The following is a 19,490-nucleotide window of genomic DNA, read 5'->3' on the forward strand; positions in this document are numbered from 1 at the left end:
TGATACACTGCGTAATTATGCAGGGAAAAGAACAAATCTGGAACTCATTAAACAAATTAGCCATTTCACGCCATGCGTCCTTGAGTTCTGTGCGCAAACAAACATGCTCTGCGGGCAGAAAAAGTATAGTGAAACCTGCCGATACGTGCGTAACAAAACACAGCTCAGTGCGCAAATACATTACGCCAAGGCGTGTGCCATTGTGCATACGCTCATGTGAAGCCCGCCTCAGGTCCATGCGGAACAAATTTGCTGCAGTTTTTTAGCGCAGACCTTCCACACCAAAAATCCACAACATTTACAGTAGCAACAAAAATAATCAGACTTTTAAAATCTCGTCCACATGCTGCGGAAAAAAAAATCCGCTGCGTTAATTGACATGTGCTGTGGAATTTAAATCCAGTCTGTCAATTATAGCAGTGGACTTGGGTGCAGATTGTGGGTGAATGCCGTACCAAAATCTGTATTAAAATCCGGTTTTTGATGCGTATTTTGCGCTGCGGATCTCCTGCGGAATGTCCACAGATTCCACATGTTGTGGCTGATAACAGATACCTACAGAACACTGGATGTCATGTGTCACACAACAATTGGACACGGAGTCTCATTGTTCTGTTTTTGGACGTTTTAGAACTATGGCAGTTTTTTTTTTCAAGGTAAATCAACAGGTTCCCATCTGTTTACTATGTCTGCAGTCCAGAACTCTAATCTGTGCAGCTGAATACAAACTGTTATTCTCTGTTATCAGCCATAACAAACTGACTGCAGTGTCAAGGGCATGGCTGACATAAGCACTCCTCATCACTGACATACATGAGACTCCTCCGAAATGAATGAAAAGCAACGTCAGGTGGAGACTGGTTGACTAGTCTGCGGCTCCATGGAACCCCGAGACGTAGTCCGCTGACAGCAGCGCTCCTCCAATCACTAGGGTAGAGTGCGGCGTCCCCGGTGACAGGGAGGCAGCTGGGCACGGAGGGGAGGGGGCACTGTGTGCCAGTCAGTGAAGTCATCCGCTGGATGTGATGGGAGACGTGGCTGCTGTGTGGGGTTACATGACTCTCATGTTGTTGGTGGCTCATATCCGGCCTCATGGAGGGGGCCAGACGCATTCAGCCTGAGTCACTGGAGCTTCTGGCCGGGGGAGGGGAGACCTGATTTTGCCTGGTTCCGCCTCCACCTTCCCCCACTCATTTACTGCTCTCTGGCAGCTGAAAAACAGAAACTGCTTTTGTTTAACTGCCAGGCTGCAGCTTGTGAGGGTTGTAAAAGTGAGACATTCCTCCCGGGCAGGCAGCCTCCTCACAGCCCCAGAAATAAAGAGCTGCCCCCATCCCTACACCCCTAACACCAGGGATGTGCTCGCAGCAGGGTGTTAGATACTGGAGTGGACAAGCTGGCCTCCTAATTCCACATAAGGTCCTCTCATCTGTTGCTGAAACTTTGTGTTTGTTTGACTTTTCTGCATCATCATCTGCTGCACCAGGTGTTACAATGTAGCGTTATGAGTCATGTCAGATTTAAAGGGACCTGTCACATTGAAAGTGCAGTCATTCTGCAGTCAACATGTTATAGAGCAGTAGGGGCTGAGCAGATTGATGGTAAATGCCTTAGTCTAACCTGTCATTTATCGATTTACATCCCTGCTCATTCTGGGTTCAGTGGTCCAGTGCCTGGTCAGATCAGTGACTGACAGCTGTGTATGACTGTGTAGAGAAATAGCTGTCAATCGCTGAGAGAACCTCCCATTAGACTATTAAACTTACAATAAACGGAGATTTAAGGAAATTATATTCTCTCTACAGTAAGGCAGGACTGATAGTTTAAGATGATTTTAGATGGAACAATTATTGTTCAAACGGGCGAAAATGAACGATGATTGTTCAGTCTAAACGCTGCCAACGAGATCGTTCATTTTATGCAGGCATAAAAATCATCGTTGGTTCGTTCACTTATCATTCGGTTTAAACAGCGCTCGTTCAGTCGGTCTCAGTCACCTAGGCCAGGGGTCCCCAACTCCAGTCCTCGGGGACCACCAACAGGTCATGTTTTCAGGATCTCCTATAGTAAGAACACCTGTGCCAATGTCTGAGGCACCGACAATAATTACATCACCTGTGCAACACTGAGGGAATCCTGAAAACATGACCTGTTGGGGGTCCCTGAGGACTGGAGTTGGGGAACACCGACCTAGGCCATTCTCACACATGCGCTTTTTACCGCAGCGTTTCGAACGCCGTTGTAATCACAGTACAACATCCCATTGATTTCAATGCACAGTGCAGAGTCTCGTGCCGGTGATGACGCGGATCCGCCGTGACTCGCCATGGGACGGACGGTTTCTATTGACTGCAATGGAAGCCATCCATGCGAGCCTCACACACGAATAAGACATGCTGCGATTTCCACTCGTGGGCAGGAAAAAGCGTTTTCCTTGCATGTCATATGGGCAGTATTTGCTGCGGGATCCGGAGGTGAACGCTCGCTCCAGATCCCGCAGTGCAAATACAGCCATGGGCATTGGGCCTTAGGATGCCTTCACTTGACTGCATTATGGACGAGTGACCCGAACGCAAAGTATCATGGGGGATGTACTATGCTGGAAAGTTCAGGTCAGTAGACACGCGGTCAAGCCAAGACAGTCGTCCGTAATGCAAGCAAAGTTGCACCCCTAAAACACTTGTGTGTATTTAGAGGGTGCAGCTGACGTGTGGTGTAATTTGCAACAGAAAAAGCATGGTTTTAATGAGATTCAGCACAGTTTTCAATGTGGTTGTGGTGAAAATTGTAATGGTACTGAAAACCACAGTAAACACGTGTGGTTTTTCCTCTGCTGTTTTGACCTAACCTCAACCATGCTTCCTGAATCCAGCCTTAGGCCGGCTTCACACGGCCAATAAAACTGCGCAAGATTTGTGCATTGCGAGACGCACAAATATGAACCCTATTGAAAGCAACAGGAGAACTCCGCGATCCTCTGATGCAGCTGTGACAGCCGCTGCGGAGGATCCCTTCATCACCGAAGTGATACAAGGCTGTTTGGATATGAAATGCCTGGCATCCCTTGGTATAATCACATGTTGGGGAGCGTGATATGGTGGCGAGATTCATGGCCCCATATCGCGCTCACCCGTGTGAAGTTAGCCTTAGGGCAGTTTAGATGCATTAAAAATGGTATCAAAATTGCATTGAGCGCACATTTTTACTGTAGTTGAGAACACAAATTCACAGCAAAAACACATGCGGGTTTCCCAAGTTTTTTATGCAGTTTTTTCCGCATCCAAATAGTCTCTTACGAATGCACCCATAAAGGGCGTTTTCCCACTGGACAACATTCCATTCCCGCTATACCACCAACTGTGTTAAAATAGCAGAAAGAGTCTTACTTACCCCTCATGTGCCGCGGGATATAGTGCTTTCGCTTAGCCATCCTCTCGGGGTTTGTGGAAGATGATGTCACAGGAAGTTACCCAACTGTTCTGAACTCCTGCATCCTAGGAAGTGGGCGGTGATGTTGCTGCAGTCAGGTGACTTCCTGTGACATCATCTTCCACAACAAACAGCGGGTACATAGTGGGGCTACAGTGCTGGATCCCTGCGGCAGAGAACGTGTAAGTACAGGTCCTTTTACACAGTTGGTGATGTAGGGGCAATGTTGCCTGGTAACCGGACAACCCCTTTAATATCTAACGCATGATGGATGATAAATGTTAGGTCAGAGGGGTTTGACCTCCATTGTTCACACACCTGTTAAGCCGAATGCACACGGCCGGGTCGGATTCCGACTGCGAGATCTGCCCCAGTGGTGACCCCCTTGTACCTGTCAGATGTATTCTTCTCTGTGCTGCGGCGAATCACCATCCATGCGAGGCTTGCACTGGAATAGGACATGCTGCGATTTTACCCCCGCAAACAGAAAATCGCAGTTGATTTCCACTCGTAGGCATGGAAAAGCATTTTGCAAAGCAGTATTTGCTGCGGGATCCCGGGGCGAACACTCGCTCTGGATCCCGCAGTGCAAATACACCTGTGTGCATTGGGCCTTACTGTGTCAGGGTATATGTACTCATAGTAGATGAGGTGCAGTAAAAACCGCATCTGAAAGTTGCATGCGTCATTATGATTGGCTGCATGGTTTTTACAAGGGAAACATGTTAAATAAATGTGTTTCACCTATGAAAATGGTGCAGTTTTGATACTACTAGTGAATACACCCTCAGTCAATAGTGGAATATGATGAATATATGCACGGGCTCCACTTCCCTTTTTCTCCTATATGTTTAACCCACATTATAGGGAACAAGATCCCCCCTATCATAGTAATCAATTGGGAAAACCCTTATAGGCCTAATTCACATGACTGTATGGTCAATTTATGCTCTTCGAGTCTAAAGCAGAATAGATTTGGACAGCACACAGACCCATTGACTCCATTAAGCACATATCATGCGGCCATGCAACGCACGCATAATACGCAGTGAAAGCACGGTTGTGGACATGAGCCCTTAGGCTGGGTTCACACAGGACTGAAATATCACAGAAATCTCGCAGAATGACCGCACAGAAATACCGTGAGATTTCTGCAGGAGAAATGCAAGGACGCAGGTTTTGAAGTGGCTTCGCTGCCTGTATTCACTGCAGCCATCTCTCCCCATAGAGAGCAGAGAGGCTCCGGCGGAAACGGGGAAAGATTTGACATGCGGCGTCTTTGATCTCCGCGCGGCATGTCAATTTCAGTGCGGCTTGGCCGGAACGGATCGGTCACAGCGTGTGGATGGGATTTTTGCAAATCTTGTCCAATTTGCTGGCTAATCCTGGGATAAAAGGTCGCAGGCGGAATGTCCATGCAGAAAGGACATTCTGTGGCGATTACACCCTGTGTGACCCCAGCCCTAATGTGAGAGCTTCTCTATAAGGCCCCCTGTCCACGGACGTGATTTCACGGTGGTAAACCGCTGGTGAATCACGCCGTCTGAAGCTTTCCATAGCATTGCTTGCCATATTTTGCCATGGGATGCCTTCTCGCTTATTAAAAGGGGTTGATTCTTCAGTGAAAATCTACATAAAACCATTGATGCGCTGCAGATATAAAATCCGCAGCGCCCGTCAGTGCTGCTCGGGACCCCGCACTTCTTTCCACACCATGTGACTGAAGTTTGTTAAAGGCTTATCCACACGGCTTTAACTGTAAATACTGCGGAAATTTCACATGCAATTTAATTGCGGAAACTCTGCGGCGCTTCCACTGCGTGTGAAGACGCTCCTATAGGCCTTCCAACAGATGATGAGTGGGCCCCAGACTGATAAGCTTCCTTGACCCACAGGTTGCTTGGCTCTGTTGTGATTTTAAAAAGCCTTTACAAATGGAAATGATGCCATGGTATTAGCACAACAAAGCAGTAACAGAAGAGCGGCACATAACATAGTACACAGTCATCTGAGCGCTGCAGTCTGCTGCCCAGCTAACAACATGACAAGTCTTTGTGCAGAAGAACCTGCGCTTTGCTTCTGACTAATCCTCTGAATCACAGGGTCTCAGCATGCGTGGACTGAGGAATGAAGTACAGGTCCAGGAAGCCTCTCCTCACGGCCCTTTAAGTAAAATAATAACCAACTGCAGTCACAATGTGACAGCAGAAGAGAAGTAATGACTCAGCTCATTGTAGGAGGCAGCCTTCATTTCCTGGAAGTTCCTCTGTCACTTCAGTGACAGAAAGGCAACAGTGACTAGTTCTATACACACATCAAGAATTACTAGCAACGGAAAGGTGGTGGAAGAACGGACGAATCATTGCTGAAGCATGACGAGCTTTCCATTTATAGTAGTGATAGGTAAAGGACACCGGCTCTAGACAGTTATTCACAAATAGCTACAGGAAAAAGGCTGCGATGGAAGAACCAGGCTTCCTGCGCTGTACAGTACAGGCTGCAAACAGCGAGACGTTTGTGGTTGTTTAAAGAGCTGATTCTTGTTTGAATGAGTGATGTCACCGCTAACTCCTTCATTCTCGTGCAGCCTGTTGGCTCATTCAAATGAGAATTGTTCAGTCCTTGTATAAGTGAATGAGAGGGACTGAATGATTGCTGTTTGAACTGAACGATAGGTGAATGAGTCAACAATGGTTTTGTATGCCTGCATAAAGTGAATGACAAACGAAAAGTTCGCAATTCTAGTTCATTGTTGGCTCACGTTTAGGCCGAACAATTATCATTCACTTTCACTCGTTTGAACAATAATCATTCTGTCTAAAATCGCCGTTAATTAGGGTGCATTCACAGGCGCGAGTTTCTCACTCTTTGCAAGACGCACAAAACGTGCACTGAAATAGACCCCATTGTTTTCAATGGGTCTATCTACCTGTGCAACTGTTCACTCGCAGCTATACTGAGAGATAGAACATGCTGTGATTTTTCTGCGAGTCCACAGAAATCGTGCCCATTAATTCCAATGGAACTCAACATGAGTTTCATGCAGTTTTATTTTTTTCTTTTGAAAATTACACACATGTGAATTGCATGTTCAGTGATTCAGTTTTCTTACAAATCACACACTTGTAGAGAACATGACAATTTTACAAGCAGTTGCCCATGTGAATGCACTCAGGCTAACTTCACATGGGCATGGGCGATATCGGGCCGTGTATCACAGCCTGGTATCACGCTCGCCATCCATGTGAAAGCCCCAGGCGATGCGAGGCGTTTATATGTGAAAACAGCCTCACATCACTTGGGGGGTGCAGGGATCCTCCGGCAGAAGATCGTGGAGTTCTCCCGTTGCTTTCATTGGGGCCGATGCTGCTGCGTGATCACGCAGCCAGATAGAACATGCCACAATTTGTTTCTCGGATAGCATCGCAGTGCCATGCAGGAAAGCATTGCTCATGTGTATGACCCCATTTAAAATAATAGGGTTCATATTTGTGCATCTTGCAACACACAAATCTCACACAATTTTCTTGGCCGTGTGAAGCCAGCCGTAGGGCTTCTTCACAGCAGCACGTTTGTAGGTGCAAAATCTGTGCGCACTAAATGAAGAGAATAGAACCCATTGATTTCAATGGGTTTGTCTTCATAAGCGCATCTTGCGTGTGCATTTCTTGCACGTCCAAAAAAGTAGGACCGGCTCTATCTTTCTGCGTTTTGCGCAGTAGCAGTCTATGGGAAGTGCGCAAATACGCAAGTACAGAAGTGCGCAAATGCAGGAAAAAGAAGCTGGCCCTTATTAGGCTTTAATAGCCATACAAATTCAGCAGAAAGAGTGTGTCACGTGCGTGTGTGAACTGGCATTCCCAGCACAAAAATTACAGTACTATGCGCAGACGTGTGCAAAACCCTGATTAAAGCCCTCTCATTCATGCATAAATACGCTGCGGCGAGTGAATTTGCGCAAATGCTTGTGCGAAGCCATCCTTAGGGGCCGGGGCGAAGCTTAGCTCCGCCCCTGCCTATTGCAAACAGCTGGAGGGGAGGCAGAAAGTCGGTGAGGGTGAAGACAGCTCAGATGGTAGCGTATATCGTCTGGCCGTGAAAACCATGGCCGATATACGCTCCTGTGAATAAGCCCTTAGGCCCAATGTCCACGTGCGGATTTTAATTATAAAATCCGCATGTGTCTCCTCAGTGGAAGATCCGTAGCTCCAGAAGCCCATAGGGACGCATTGACATGCACAGGGCAAATAAAAGCATGCGGATGTGATTTCTTTTTTTTTTCCCGGCGTGCAGGTCCCATGCGCAGGAAGAAATCGCAGCATGCTCCATTTTCCTGCAGCTTACCCACACGGACGGCTCCTGCGGCTTCCATTGAAGTCAATACTAGCCGTCCGGACCTGCGGCACACTCGCAGCGGTCATTGTGCTGTGCCGCGGATCTGCGGGAGAGCACATAGGCCGTGCTGAAGAAAGAAGATCCAGCTGCGATGGAGCTGTCGTTTTTAGCCTCTAGCCTCATGGCTGCGGGCATGGGTGGAAACCGCTGCAAGATTCCACCGAGTGTGCCCGCGGACACGAGGCCTTAGACATAGAAATGTTTGAGATTTGTTCTGCTGTAGTGCTGATGGGAAAGGGACATAGTAGTTATTTTTTTACAATATGAATGATTTTGCTCATTTCTATGGTATCTTTTTATGGCTCCACAGTAGGATCGACTAATGACCAAGTAAAGTTTTACAGCAGGATTGATAACTCCTGTGACCAATTTATAGCTGCAAGAACCAATTGGATTTAGTACTATAGAAATAATTTACGATTCCGATTGTAAAATCATTTAGATTGTGAGCAGCAACCTTCCTGCCTGCAGCCAGCTGCAGCCTAGTCACTGTGATGAATGTCACCTGTCTGTCCCTATCTGATTGCTTAGAACAATGGAATGTCATACAACTGATATTGGCATTGCAAACAATTAAAAAATGTTGGACTTTTTGCTCTAATCATAAAACACCCTCCAGGGATTTATAGGTATCACGTATCTAGTAGTTTTATTTAATTCAGCTGGAGTGAGCCTTCTGCACGGATCTGAAAAAAATATTGTGGCATATGTGAGGGGATATTCATTGCTATTATTTGCGCTTTTTAACACACGTCATCACTAGAGATGAGTGAGCACGCTCGGATAAGTCAGTTACTCGAGCTAGCCTCGCTAGGGGGGGGGGCGGTGGGGGTGAGCGGGGGACGGCAGGGGGTAGCGGGGAGCATGCTTGGACAAGAATGCAGTTACTCGAGAAGAGCGAGGCTAGCTCGAGTAACTGACTTATCCAAGCATGCTCGCTCATCTCTAGTCATCACCCATGAGAATGATAGGGTGTGTTAAAAAAATGCTATAGAACGCAGTAACCTGCCTTAGAAAAAAAAGATAGGCCTCCTGCACACGGGCAGAAATTCCGCGGCGGGATTCCCCGCAGAATTTCCGCCCGTACACGCCTGCATAGGATTGCATTACAATACTCGATTTGTCTGCGCGAAATCACATCAGAAAACAAATCACGGCATGCTCTATTGCTCTGCGAGCCCCGCACAGAAATGCCACTCCCCGGCTGCCAGCTCCGGTCCGCGCATGCGCCGGCAGCCGGCACAGGAAAGATCCGGGGCCACGAGAGTAGGTGAGTGACGTGCTGCTCTCTGCAGGGGCTCGGGTCGGGTTCCGCTGCGAGAATTCTCGCAGTGGGATCCGACCCGTCTGTCTGCAGGCGGCCATAAAGATTGCGGTAAAACGATCAAAATCACAGCGTTTTTCCGAGGCCGTCTATGAGAAGCCCACAGATACACGTAAGGGCCCCTGTCCACGGCCGTTGTGGAATATCGCCAGCGATATTCCGCCGCAGGGGGGAGTGCTGTCAGTTTTCTGCAGTGAGCCCATCTGACAGATTTAGATCCCACGAGCGGAGAATCGCTCGTGGACGCCATGGCTGCATTTTCCATAGCAACGCTATGGAAAGCTTTCACTGCATTACCCACGGCTGGATTGGTAATGCAGTGAACAATCGCCGGTGGACAGGCAGCCTAACTGTACAAAAAACTGCACAAATATACTCACTTTCCATCCATTTAAAATCGGGAGAACTTTTTAAAGAACGCAGCTTAACAATCAGTGCTTTTTATAAAGTGAGTTTTGACTTCTGCCTACTTCAAGCACTTACACACATATGGCATTGTGGGTGCGTTCCCACAAACGTATATCGGCTCGGTTTTCACGCCGAGCAGATATACGTTGTCCTCGTGTGCAAGGGGGGAGGCTGGAAGAGCATCAGAGCAGGAACTGAGCTCCCGCCCCCTCTCTGCCTCCTCTCCGCCCCTCTGCACTATTTACAATGAGAGGAGGCGGAACGGGGGCGGGGCTAAGGTACGGGAATTAGCCCCGCCCCCGTTCCACCTCTCCCCATTGCAAATAGTGCAGAGGGGTGGAGAGGAGGCAGAGAGGGGGCGGGAGCAGAGTTTCTGCTCCTGGGCTCTTCCAGCCTCCCCCCTCTGCACACGAGGACAACGTATATCGGCTCGGCGTGAAAACCGAGCCGATATACGTTCGTGGGAACGCACCCTGTGGCTGTAAACTCCACATATTGCCTCATGATAATTGATGGTTTAGGGCAGGACAACCTGTCAGCCTCATCACATTCTCCATCTGCATGGTAAATAAAGCTTACATCCAAGAAGGAAAACAAATGGGTTTCTAAAACTACTTAAGATGACCCCCCTGACCTCCTGCCTCTAAGAAGACACAGCTGTAAAAATCCTTGCAACAGGTAAACTATGTCTTCACTTAGCCAGAAATGACTCATTTCTCAGAGCTTTGAAGCAATGGAGACACATAAAGCCGTGGCTGCTAGTAATAAGGACATGGCCGGCTTCCAGGTGTCTTTTGTCTGGGAGCCAGTAGGTTTTCATAGGTAAAACTTCATTAACAATCCAAAGAGCTCCGTCATGTAAACAAGTAGGAGAATGTATTTCTCTCTGACATGGTGATGCTGGAGCCTTCTGAATGCAAGCAGATCTGCTGAGAGGAACTGAGGACAATTGGAAACACAAACAAGCCTTCTTGCAGCAGTTATGTCACTCTACCACATGGAGGAATGCAGAGTAATTGGAGCTTTCAAAGAGTATCGCTTTACACCCTCAGCAGCAGGGAAAACATGTGCAGGATCCCCGTCACACTACTCTTTGCTCCATTTTGCTTTCATGCAGGCTTTTTATTTTTCCGAGTCTAAAAAAAGAAAACTGAAAGATAACGAGAAATATGGTTTGCCATTTCAAACAAGAGAAGCACAAAATCGGCGCCATGTAGGTCACCTTGGCTGACGTCTTCTTATAGAAATGATGTATTGTCAGAAATCTTTTCCCTTTGGGCATTTCCATATGGTAAATGCAGGCTGAGCTTCCTTCAAATGCAGAAGAAAACTGATGTCACAGTGTAAAACATGCAAGGAATAAGAGCGAGAAGGTCACTTGTCTTGTCATTCTGTAACAGACTCGCCAGAATGTGTAATCGCTGCTAAAAAGTGATTCCCACAGAGGAAAGAGGTATAACCAAAAGTGTCAGCTTGATCAGTCTGTCCAAACTGCAGGCATGATGTTATAGAGCAGACGGATAGATATATAGTTTGACGGGGAACGTTTTGGTGTAATTTCTTCATTTACATCCCTGCTCATTCTGTGTTTAGCAGTCCAGTGGGCAGTCTTATCAGTGACTTACAGCTATCTGTGTATGTATACATTCACAGCTGTCAGTCACTGATAGGACCGCCCACTGGACTGTTAAGCTTGAAATGAGCAGGGATGTTGTTAGGTCTGGCAGGCGTGGGCGTCGTTCTCTGAATCTGTGATTGCCTTTTTTTACAGGCACATCCATGGTTAAATTGGTTCTGCCTCTTCCACCCAGCTGCAGATTGTTTGTCATCTCTTCACCACTATATAGAGGCCTCAGACCTAACAGCCTCTGCTGCAATGTTGGAGTCCTCTCATGTATGCATGTGTCACAGCTGCTCCTGTTGTTCCTGTGTCTGCAGTTGGTGCTTGGTCTTCAGTTTGTTCAGTACTTCCAGCTTGGTCCTGAACTTGCTCACTCCTTGGTTCTGCAAACGGCGTGGTGTTATCTAACTTCCTGGGTTAATCAGCGCCTAGGTTCTCGCACAGGGCCGCCCTTGTCAGGGCAAATTCTCTGCTGTTGTTAGGCAGGGACTTTCCATCTCCTGCTTCCAGCATAGGGCTAAATCCCCTGGTCACCTTTGCATTCCAAGCCATGCCTCCAGTAGTGAGCATCCGGGTTGCCAGAGTCGGCTGTCTGCCCTGCTGGTTTGATCCATTTACTGGTTGGGCGACACAGCAGATCCACATTAAATTCCTAACAGATGTAAATAAAGATAATACAAGTTATACTGAATCTTTTCCAACAAAACTCTATATAAATCATTCTACTCTACAACATTGATTGGCAGAGGTCCGCTGCTCAGGATCCCCATTGATCATCTGTCCCACTGTCAGTACAGGTCATCAGGGTCGGAGCTGGAAGTATAATAGGCGGCTTCCCTCCCAATGACTATTTCTGGCTCTGTTGTACTGACACACATTGAAAAGCCACATGCGGTTTTGCAGCAATTTGACAGGGGGTTTGGATGACGTTGCAGTTTTACTCTGATCACATACGTTTAAATAGATAGACTGCAGGCATGATGTTATAGAGCAGACTGATAGATGGCACCATGAATACTGTAAAAACATTCCACATGCACAAGAAGTGGCACAATTGTGTGTTTTGTCATTTAACCCCACTTTAAAAAAAATTTCAACACAACAAATGCACCCGTTCAGCACTCTGGTGAGAGATCATGTGACCTGTGGTGTCATGGGGTCTTCTGGTCCCATGTACAAGCCTAGGCCTGTTTATAAGGCGTCAATGATGACATTACGTTTTAGAAACTCACATTGTCTGCAGCCGTCATGTGGGTAAACAACCACATCACCACTGCAGAAAATGTAAACATTTGGAGGGCGGGAGCGGTGGCAGTGGAGCAGTAGGTGGGTGAGAGGTGAATATAAAATTTTTTTTGTGTTTTAGGCCTCCTTCCCACGAACGGATTTCCGCCGCGTAATTCGCGGCGAAAATCCGCTGCGTTGCCCGCAGCTATTAGGTTCTATTGAACCTAATAGCACAATGCTCACGATGCGTAATTCCACCGCGGAATTACGCACCGCGATTTCTCCCGTCCTCACCCGCAGCATGCTCTATTTTCTGCGGGTGAGGACGGGCTGTACGCACTGACGGCTTCCATTGCAGTCAATGGAAGCCGTCCATTCACGCTATCTCCCGCTGTAACCAGCGGGAGATAGCGTGAAAAAACGCTTTCCCGCCCACCGCCGAGCGTCATATGACGCCAAATGACGCGGTCCGGCCGCGTCACGTGACACGGCCGGCCGTGCACGTGACATGGCTGGTGACGCGAGGGCGGTGGGCGGTGACGGGCGGTGACGCGCGGCGGTGGGCGGGGAAGCGATTTCACGCTATCTCCCGCAGGTAAGTATAGGGGCTCTGGGGGGCGCCGTGACGGGCTTCACAGCGTAATATTACGCTGCGGAGCCCGTCACGCTCGTGGGAAGGAGGCCTTATTCTCTTCCCCTGCCCAACTGCCACAAGTGTTTATTTGGACAATTCAGAGTATTTACTGATTCAGTGATTATGTAACTAGTTGACAACATAACTGCAGGCATCTGCTTTAGGCCTCCTGCACACGGGTGGAAATTCTGCGACGGGATATCCCACAGAATTTCCGCCTCTGACGCCTGCATAGGATTGCATTGCCAAATGAAAATACACGCGAAAAACAAATCGCGGCATGTCCTATTTCTGTGAGGGTCTCGCAGAGGCCCGCACAGAAATGTCTCTCCCGGCGCCCTGGCTCTGCTCTGCGCATGCGCCGGCTATCCGGCACATCAAAAAGCCGGAGCCGCGGAAGAGGTGAGCGCTGCACTGGTCTCTGTAGGGTCTCGGGAATTCTCACAGCGGGATCCGACCCGGCCGTCTGCAGGCAGCCTTAGGCCACTTTTAGGCGGGCGTACTTTTGCTCTTTATTAGGTCTGTGTTGAGGGGACCATAATATGAGCCAATGTAAACCTCTAGGACTAATCATATGGCTGTAATTTTTATGGCTGTTTTTTGAAAATGCAGCATGATCTATTTTTTGCGTATTTGCCTCCATATTTAAATTCTTTTCAATTAGGCAAATACAATAGAACATAATAAAAAATATTGAGGCAAATACGGATAAAATATGGAAGACCTACTTCAATTTTTCAATGGTGCTATTTAATGTACCATATAAGGTACTAAAAAATTTGTAAAAAATTCTGAGTAAAATGTGAAAAAAACGACATTCTGCCATCTTTCAGTGTGCCTTGTTTCTACGGCGCACAAACTGCAACAAAAATGACATGATAACTTTATTCTATGGGTCAGTATGATTACTACGATACCAAACTTAAATAGTTTTTTTTCTGCTGTACTACTTTTGTTTTTTTTCAAAGGCATTTCATTTTTTTAAATTACTTTCTGCCGCCATCTTCTGTGTGCAACAACTTTTTTAGATTTCCATCAAAGTTGTAAGAGGGTGTCATTTTTAAAAAATAATGCGTTACTTTGATAGATTGGACTTTTATGGATGCGGCGATACCAAATATGTATTTTTGTGTTATGATTTAGATTCTTTTATTAGAGATATGGCAAAAGGTTTTCTTTTTTTAACTTTTATTACTTATTTATTTATTTTTTTAGAATTAGTAAAACTTTATTGATCTTATTTTTACTTTCTTTTTTAGTCCCCCTGGGGGACCACAACATGCGATGCTTTGATCGCTTCTGCAGTATGATATGCTATAGCATTACATCATACTTCTATGGGCAGGCAGTCTATCAAGCCACCCCACATGGATGCCTTCATAGGCAGTCTGCTAAGACAGCCCTGGGGCCTTTCAGAAAGCCTGCGGCTGCCATGACACTCTCACGGCTCCCTGCGATCTCATCGCTGGGGGGCCGTGTGGGACCTGCGAACATTGTTCGGGGGATTTAAATGCCGCTGTCAGAATTGATGGATGATTGCAGCTATTGCCGGCGGGTATCAGCTGTAGCAAACATCTGATGCCCGCGCTGTATGAAAATAGTTCTCCCTACGATCTCTCTTCATACATACCCTGACTCTGCAGGATGGAACTGTACGTCCTCTAGCGGGAAAGGGTTAGTCTACAGTACTCAAAATCTATTCTAGTTTCCGAAAATAGATCCCATATAAAACTGACAGTTGGTTCTCTGCACCAGACATCCCATCGGCTGAAAGAAGCTGTACCGTACAGATGTGAATGTGACATGCAAAACATAATTTATATCATAAACTTGTACAACACACATTCTTTCACTTAAAAACCACAAAGTTCCTGGAAAGTTTCACCAGCCTTGAAGAATTTTTCCACCAAACGTTACAAATATGTAATTAATATCTCAGAAATTGTTAGAAAAAAAGCTTACTTTCAGCAGTGCAAGCTTCTGCATCTCTTTACTGCCCTAGAAGTTATACTTTACCTTCTCGTTTTATACACAGTGCAGGCAGCCGTCAGCATTAAACAATATGGGACAAAAGAACCAGCTCACAGGAGAACACGGACCTGTTAGACCATCCAGATATGCAAGTAACATTTAGGGAATTCCAGCTCATCCAGAGGCTCAGAGAAATGTTCAAAATCTACTTTAATTCATGAATATTTAAAAGATCACCACCGCTGACGCTTTTCTGGCACGTAACTGAGCCCTTAAAATCCTTTCAAGCGAACGAATTTGTGCGATAATCGTGTAGTGTGAATGCAAAAAAATCGCTCACTACTTGTTCACTACTCGTTGTCACTGCACTTTCACTCAGCATAAAAACTATTGCTGGATCACGGGCTTGATGTTCAGTGTAAACGTCCCCCATTTAGCGATTTACATAGAAGGTAAAGCATTGAGCGAGAACCCCGCGATCCAGCTGTGAAATCTGTCTGTCTAAATGCTCTCCATGAGCGCCGACAACCTTAGCGGTGACATCAGCGATCGTGCGGTCGTTTACCCGACTGTCGTCCCGTGTAAAAGGGCCATTAGTTGTAGCAGAGGTGCACCACCAACACACCGTTTAAAGAACATAATTACAAACACCTGAGCGCCATCAACAGGTCACATCATAAATCAATAAAATATTGTAACAAACCCTAAAAATACATCACAAAGCAGTCATATAATGGCTATGTACATTAGTTGCAGCATTACAATAAGGTATGATCATCTATGCTTCATAATAAATTCATTAACGGTAGAATCAAATAGAACTATATAATTTTAACCTTATATATCAGTGGTGGCGAACCTGTGGCACACGTGCCAGAGGCGGCATGCAGAGCCCTCACTGCTGCCACGTGTGCCGGCGGCCACTTAGAACGGTTGTGCATACCAGCGCTGAACCCGGGCACGCACTATGACGTCAGTGTGCAGCCGGGATCCTTCTCCCCCTCCCTTGACGTCTCCTACTTGGTTCCACGAGAGCAGGGGAGGAGGCATCCGGCAGCACACTGATGTCACAGTGTGCATCTGGGATCAGTGACTGGAGGTAGAGTGCATTGGAGATCTCTTTCGACTGCCTGCCTCCATTTACTGCAAACAGGCAGTCATTCAAAGACATTTAAAGATTGAATGACTGCGATTTACACTGAGCTAGAAGTCCCTCACTAGTTGCTTTGTTTCTAGTGAGTTGAAGGTAAAGGTAGTCCCCTGGTGCAAGCACCGAGTCATGACTGACTTCTAAAGTGACGTCACATAGTTTTCTTGGCAGACTGTTTTTGCACGGTGGTTTGCCATTGCATTCCTTATTCAACTTTTACCCCCCAGCCGCAACGGAAAAAAAAAAAAAAAGACATGGTTCTGCCGGGGAATCCGTGCCGCAGCACGGGCTTCTGCCAGCTTTGCCGCGTCGGATGGGCCGTCCCGTGTGCACGAGATTTTTGACAAATCTCGTCCACGTGGCTGGCTAATCCCAGGATTAGCAGCCGCAGTGAAATTCCGCACTGAATTTCTGCGGCAAATCTGCCCTGTGTGAACCCAGCCTAAAACGTCTTGCAGAGATGAATGTCTGATTGGTTAACCTCTCCTTAAATACTTTATGTTTCTACATTGTGTAGTTTTGTAGCTGTGACAACATGTGTTCTATCCAGTATTCCTTGTTCTAGTTCCAAGTACCTAGTTGTACCCCAGTGTCGACTAGTCTGTCCAGTCAGTGTGTCTTGCAGTCTGTTTTCTAGTTTGTGATTTGTCTAATCTTTCCTTGTTTCTTCCTCTCTGCTTTGGTCATTCCAGTATTTGCATCATTAGCCTCTTGCCTTGGTCCCAGTGTCCTCTTGTTCTTAGGGACAGTGTTTTAGACAGGTTCATCCATACGGACAATTTAGGACTGGGTCTGGTTTTGAGGAATGAGTCAAGAAGAGATGTAGGGACTGTCAGTGCTAGGGTCAGCATTTCTCTGGTTGTTTTTTTGATTCCATGCCATCTGTTCCAGTGGCCTTACACAATCGTGGACCAGCAGAGCGGGACAAAGGAGCTCCTAGTATACCACCACCAAGTAAGCAACAGAGCAGGGCAAACAGAGATAATAAAGACTTGTTAACATGTACAGACTGCTATCCTAGTGGTTTATAACTTCCAGAGATTGTTATCGCGGTGGATTACAACATACAACTGTGTTACTGTTGTATTATTGTTTCTTTGAATTGCAAAGTCTGCTCAACTACTGTTTGCCAAAGTTACCTCAGTAAACATCACTCTTATTCCAACAAAGTCCGGTTTTATCAAAGGACCACATTACCCATCACTACATTACAAGTTTGATAAAAGTAATTGCGTGCTGGAAGATTGGTGGTGAAATTTGAAGGGGTGGTCCAACTCTATGGAGGGAAATTCAAGTCTGTGCCACTTGTGGGATGTCAAGGACTTTGGGCCCTTTTGCACGGGATTACCTCTTGGTCACGGATCATCCCTCAGTGAATCGTTCCAGCCCGTTCACCTCCATTCACAATAAATAGGCAGTCGTTCATAGATAAATGACTGCTTGTTTACACGGACTGATACGTAATTCAGTTTTCTGTAAACAGAAAATGAATGACAAACGAGAAGCAAACTAATTCTCGTTCAGTCGGAGCATGCATCTACACTGAAAGAGAATTATTCAGATCCCCGCTGGATGCGGGTATCTGAACAATTTATGGGCCTGTGTAAAAGGGCCCCCTAGTCAGGAAATGCCCCATACTTACTGCCAAGTGAAATGGAATTTAGCTTGCATGCCTAGTGGCCACTCGGTCACATGGCAGTGCTGTGGACAAGTCTGTCTTTGAGAAACATTTCTCGGTCCTTGTATGCGAAGGTAAAGAAACCAGGGTGAGGTTCACTGCAGAAAGAAGTCTACCAATTCCCATTGTGCAATTGTACATATAAATGTAGAATTGAGAACCCCAAAAGAATGGAGTAGTGGTAGAGAAAGTTATGAACTCTGACATTCCAGTAGTCTTTGGGATGAATATGCTGAGAAATCTTGATGAAATCAAGGTGAATGTAGGCTGAACTATTGGAGGCATGTCCCGAATGAATGGCTGCTGCAGTTGGCTTTACAAAAACACTGAAATGGCTCCAAATTCAGCAGGGACTCCTGAATCTACCTGGCCAGGGGGACTATGTGAAAGTATCCTCCTCTGACCCATTGAAAGTGCTTGTGGGACATGAAGTGCTGATGCCTCTGCTTGTCTATGCCAATTGGGAATTGAATGGGGCTATTGCATTAGTGGAACCAATGCTATTGTACAATAGGATGGGGGCAAAGGCCCATTTACAGGCGATTGAAAGATTGACAGTTTTAGCGATAGTTTTGGATAAAGTGTTAATGGACACTAATGTCCATTAACATTTTATCACCTTCATTTGCGTGTAAATGGGCTTCCAAAAGCTGTTTGCAGAGCACAGCATGTGGTCTGAGTTCTGCATACAGCTCCATTGTTCTTGCACGGGCTGTCGGCAGAATACAATGTTATCTCCGACTCCTGTGGAGAACACAGCATACGGTCCTTGTTATCTCTCTCCGGGTGAACGATGGATTTTAAGCTCACCTTAAAATCATCGTTCAGATGAAGAGTGAACAATGGCAGCATTTACACACAACGATTATCGTTCATATACCATCGTTTGAATGGATTTTTAGTGATAATTTGTTGCGTGTAAATGGGCCTTAAGTGTCCTCTGAACCCTGTTTATTTTGAAGCAAGAGTGTTGGTGATCATGGTTAACATTGCAAATAAAGCCATTGTTCGGCTGCTTAGATAGTTAATGACAGAAATGTTTACCTTTCCTAAGGATCATGTAATTATAGGAATAAGGTTACAGAGCCAGCAAAAGTGAGCACTGCCACAATCATAGTGGGAAATCAGCTAAAAGAGGTAGTTGAGATGTTCGGGAAGCACCCGACTGCCCTTTCTCACAACAAAAGTGATATATTTTTTTTGGCTGACTTGAGCCTCAAAGCATGAATTCCCCACTAGTGATGCCAGATCTATCCAGAAGAGTTACTGCCACATCTCTCCAGCACTTTACCAAAAAGTGAAGATGCTGCTAAAGTAATACTAGATGTTAGCATATACAGACAGAGTAAGTGAAACTTTCCCTTTGTATTTGTGTGGTTTTGTGTAGACTATAGACCTCTGATGGGGAGGGCAATGGCAAACCACCCCGCAAAAACAGTCTGCCAAGAAAATGTCACAATGTGACTGTCGGCCTAGGAGTCGGTCATGGCTCGCTGCTTGCACAAGGGAACTTTACCTTTTTATAGACATATGAATGCCTGTACTGTGCGGGATGCTTGCCTGCTTTCTTGAGTAGAAGACTTTTTAGCAGCACAGGGGCAAGCAAAGTACTTTTACAACGTAGACTTGGCAAGCTGTTACTGCCAGTTCGTG

This window comes from Eleutherodactylus coqui, chromosome 9, assembly GCF_035609145.1.
Source record: "Eleutherodactylus coqui strain aEleCoq1 chromosome 9, aEleCoq1.hap1, whole genome shotgun sequence".
In the NCBI taxonomy this organism is placed as follows: Eukaryota; Metazoa; Chordata; class Amphibia; order Anura; family Eleutherodactylidae; genus Eleutherodactylus; species Eleutherodactylus coqui.